Source organism: Falco rusticolus, chromosome 1, assembly GCF_015220075.1.
Source record: "Falco rusticolus isolate bFalRus1 chromosome 1, bFalRus1.pri, whole genome shotgun sequence".
Classification (NCBI taxonomy): Eukaryota; Metazoa; Chordata; class Aves; order Falconiformes; family Falconidae; genus Falco; species Falco rusticolus.
The window spans coordinates 13,034,129-13,039,339 of record NC_051187.1 but is presented as its reverse complement, the minus strand read 5'-3'; positions in this window follow the sequence as shown (position 1 = coordinate 13,039,339).

Here is a 5,211-nt window from a genome sequence, read left to right as displayed (position 1 = left end):
ACATGGCACCCCAGGACCTTTAGATTTTGGGGAAGCTGGCTTCTCATTCCTCCCGTGCATCTCAAACTATGGATTCCTCTGCTCCCCTGGCAGCACATCTCTCAGCTGTCATCTCCACTCAGAGGCGGAAAGCTGAGATGTGGGGCTGTGGAGCCGCTGCTGACTGGCAGAGAGGGAGGGAGATCAGAAGATCATTCTCTGAAGAATTAAGATCCTAATCTGCTTTAAACTGCTCAGAGCAGCGACAGGCCCTCCTGAGGCAGCATCTCATCTCATCGGCAAGGACAAGCAGATGAGGCAGAGCAAGGCGGAGTCTGGCATGGGATTCACAGCCACAAAACAGAGTCCTGCAAAGTAAAGATCAAGCTTCAATTAGACTTTGCCCTTCATTATGTAAGTTTACTGTTGCCCTCGCTCATTAAAAGCCAGTGGGAAGAAGCTGCAGGTAGGATGAAGCATCAGAGGGATTATACAAATTGCAGCTGTGTGAGGAGATCTAGTATCTCTCAAAATCATCAGGCACAAGAGCCAAAGCCTATTCCTCCTCCCTGCAAAACCCACCCATCCCTCAGAGCGCCGGGAGGATGCGACGCAGCCTGCTGCGTGTGCACATCGCCCAAGAGCAGGAGCAGCCAGAGCCTTTTCCCAAACACGTTTCTCTTCTCTTTTGATGGTATGTATTGCACCAAGAAGATACCACAGCCCAAAGGAAGGTTTAGCCCTGGGGGTTTTGAAAATCCCACAGCACAGCCAGAGGAGAAAATGAGTCCGACCAGGACTAATTACCCTGATGCTGGCAAAGACATTTTGGTGAGGAACGGGGGTGATATTTCCATGCTGATCCCAGGGGACAAGGAGGCCTTGCAGGGAACCAGAGGTGCTGCAGGAGACCTCGCTGAACATCCTTGCCCGATGGACACTGACGCTGTGTGGGTTTTGCTGTGTGCCCCGCTTCCTGCGGGGCAGTTTCATCCCAACCAGATTCCAGCAGATGTCACATACCCAGTCCCTTAGCTATCACCGCAGAAATTTGCTCCTGACGTTGGGCAGGAAGGCAACAGATATAAGCTGGGCAAGAGATGATGATGACGATGTTGGGCAATTCTGCTGTGTGCCTGCCGCGTGCACAGGTGGAAAGGCTGGGTTACAGCAGAGATGCTTTAACTTACCCTGTGCTCCAGGACCAGATCCAGACTGCGAGCGACAGGAATGCTCCCCTTGCAGCGAATGGGCAATTTGGAGGCTCAAATCTTTAAAACTCCACAATTTTTTCCTTCATTACTACTTCATTACTTGGGAGCAATATCCTACTGTGGCAGCCTGGCTGCTCTGGGGGGATCTTTCCAGCTGACTGCAGCCATTCCTTCTCCGGCACTTCACGTTTAGCTCCATGCAAGAGAGCAGCTTGGCTGTTCATGACCTCTCGGCTTCGGGATGCTGCTGCAGGGTGCCAGAGGAAAGGCACGTTCCCAAAATACACTAAAATCAAAACCACACAATCCCTGCTGCACAGCGAAGAGGAGGAAGGGAGTCAGTGAACAAATATTTGTCTGGCTCCCCTGCTTTCTAGCACAGAAAGTCTGAAGAAGAAAAAAAATCCAACTTTCCAGTAAAACTCAACCCACTAATGCTGCTGACACTGGGATTGTGGCAGCTTGGTAGCTTCCCAGTGTTTGGTCTAGTTTTCTTTTGAAGAAACCAACAGAACAGGGGGGAAGGAGATGGTTTCAAAGCATACAAAGCCAAACTGTTGAACAGTAAACCAGCCAACACCTTCCTTGCTGCTCCAGGACACTAGCAGTCGTGCCAGCTTCTTTTGCTGTCAGCACTGTTGGCTTTACAGCCCCTCCAGCAGTCCCAGGATTGTCTCAGCACGTGTCTCGGGTCACATCTGGATCACATGGCAGAGGTCTACACTTGAAGAAGACTGGCCAAGAGAGGCACCAGGGTGGTGGTCAACTGCTGGACGTTGGCATAGGAAAGCAATTCTGCCAACAGGAAGGCTAAAGAAGCCTGATTTGATTTGCAGCATGTCTCATTGCCTGGCATTTTATCCAAGGCAGACTGTGGGTTCAAACCCTTAGCAGACACTTAAGAATCCAGAAGGGAGACAGCTGTGAATGTCCCGACCACGGGAAAAGCTTCTGAGACCATCCTGTTACGGACAGGAGTCCCTGCACTTAGAGAAACCTTAGTCAGGGATAGATTCTCTGGTCCCTAATATTTCATAATGTGACTGTATTTTCTGCCTGTGTTTAAGATCTCTTTTCCCAGGTGGATCCTCTGATGTTTCACACTGCCAGAACCCATGCTGCAGCCCTTCTCAGTCGGGTCTTTTACTGTTAAAGTCTCTTTCCTTTACCTGCCCACCAACTTTTATGAAATGTGTAGTTAAAATCACTGAGATTTTACTCCTTCAATCACATGCCAGTGAAGCAAAGCACTGAGCGAAGGAGTTAATAGGTTAGGCTTGACAACAAGTCTAGGCTGAGTACAAGGAGTGCGATCACTTAAGCCACACTTCTTTAGGAGCCAGTCTAAAAATAACACAGAAAAGGTTATAAATAGGATCTTTAATATTTTTTAGGGTAAAGCAAGTGTAAAGGTCTGAAATGAATCCTTGCTCATGCTCTCATGACACGCTGACATTCTCCATCAGCTCTCGCCTCTCCCAGACATGACCAATCTGCCTTGCCAGGCTCTGGCTCTGGCCAAGGAAATGTCAATGCCTGTGGCAAACAGATTTAAACATGGCCCTAAGTTTGAAAACAAGGCCCTTCTTTTTCACAGACCGCCTCATCCATCTTAACAAGTACCACTCCACTCAGGCTGTGTCACACCATGGTACTTCCTACAACCTGCCCTGCACTGCCCAGGTGCAAAATAAAATGAGAAAAGGAGAACTGCAAGAGGGAGGCAGCATCGCTGAGCTTCTTCAGTTGTTCTCACATCCTAGGCAGGGAGGTGGAAGTATCCCAAAATTTTACCTTGCCCCAGCCCTGAGAAACATGAGGCTGGTATCAAAAGCATCTACTCAGTCTGCCAAGGCAGCAACGGATGGTGCAAACCTTTGGAGGAGCCTGCTCACAGCCACCAGCCTTGCCTGGGGCAGGGTAGAGGGGAGGAGGCCCACTCAGCACAGGGCTAGAGGGGTTCTTTGCCTCATGCCATAATAAAAAAGGGAAAAAATGATAAATACAGAAAGATTTGCAGTTTCCCTCCTGTACAAAAGCCCCTGCAGAAGCAATCGCCTCTGCTCTCCTGTGCATAGCACAGCTTGCTGGGAGAGGAAAAGATTTAGCGTTTGGGCATGCACGTGAATGCACTCGTGCACATACACCGAGCAAGCACCGCGCTTTGTGCATCCAGACTGGCACCCCAGGGGTTGACAGAAGGACGCTGCAACACAGGCCACCGCTGCAGGAGCAGCCCAGCACTTACCCTGGCAGCAGAAGGAACCATCACTGCATCAGCAAAGCAGCAGATACGCTAATTGGATCTGGGCGAATAGGGGAAGGGAGAGAAGAGAAGAAAGGAAAAGGGGGGGAAAAAAAACCCTAAACCCCTGACTCAATGGGAAAACACTACAATCCAACGCAGGCAGGATGAAACCAACCCAGTACAACATTGTCCGGTTAAACTCCCGGCCCTGTATTATTCCCAGCTCACATTAAGTAGCTCTGTAGCGTTAGTGCTGTTCTTGAAAGATAACTTCACCTTTCACCCCTTAAGCTCCGAGACACTCCTAAAAGTACCAGCATGTTATTATGAACAGAAGAGCAGTGTTAATGCTGAAATGCTCTATCCCCTTCTCCTCCCTTCTTGTCACTGCTGGATTTTAAAGCACAGCATTATTAAAAAAGAAAATATATGCTGGGAAAGCAGCACCCCCCTTCAGCAGCAAGCCCTGCACGTGGAGAAGACCCCCTCGGCTTTACACAGCAGGTGCCGAGGGGTTGCTGTTGCCAGCCTCCTCCACCGTTACTCCTCGACATTCCCTGCCTGCAATTTCTCAAAGCCATCAGGTTGCTGCTGTTCGTTCCCCCCCCCCCCCATCCCCTCAGCAGGAAGGGATGCGAGCGTGTCCCTCGGAGCGCAGGGACGATGCCACAGCGAGGACCAAGAAGAGTGAAGTGATCTTCACGCGCTTGAAAAATGTGTAAACATACAACTAAAAATGCCTCAGACCCGAAGTGCTTTAAAGCTCCTGAGGCACAGGGTGCCTCCCCACAGCCAGGGTAGGGTGATGGTGCTGAGGGAGCCAGGATGGCTCGCCCTGCAATAGCTGGGCTGGCAGAGCTATGCATAGTCTCCCTCCCAACACTTCCCAAATGCCAGGAGGAGCCTTCCCTCTCCCTTCCCATCCTTCCTCCTTCAGGCACATCATCAGCAACTGCCTCAGCTCTTCCTCCCAGTTCTGTTGTTTTATGTTTGTGTTGCCTTCCTGAGACTGTAAAGTCTTTGGGGGCTGGAACAGGCTGTAATCTGTGTTTGTCAAGTGCCATGTAAACGGCTAGCTAAATGTGTTTGTTTTCAACCGCTTATTTGTTTTTCAAAGGGGTAGTTACAGGAAAGTACACAGCGAATAAATAATTGGTAGGTGGAGCAGAGCTGGTAGCGGGTGGGAGAAGCTGCTGTGTGGCAGCAGGGGCTGCAGTGACCCTGTGGGGAAAGGCAGATGTCACCAGCCAGCTTTTCCTCCCCTTTTCTTCCCAGCTTCCCAGTCGGGAAGGGTTGGGGATAACCCAAGCCCAGGGATGTACCCACAGCCCCTGTGGTGGCAAGCGCTGCCAGTGCTGGGCAGGTCGCGTTGCGTGCACCCACACCAGCTGCCGGGCGCCCACCGTGGCTTTACTCCTGCAGGCTCACCTGTTGGCATTGCTCTTTGAAATGCTTTACACGTTTAGGGCTTCTGTTTTTCCACCTTCTCCTTGATAGGCATACCCTACGTCCTTCCTCCCGATGCTCAATGAACCCCCTCCTGTACTGCTTTTTCTCATGCCCGATTTGTGCAGCTAATGAAATTGTAATCACTTCCACAGTAGCGTCTGCGGTGCTTTGAACGCTGAACTGAGAGGCAGATCATCAGAAAATAGCCTGATTAAAAAGGAGTTTGGGGAGGGGGCAGTTTGCCTGAGGGTGACAATGTCTCTTACACTTGAAATGAAATGTATCTGTTCTGAAGAGTAGGAAAGAAAAAACTTTGACCCC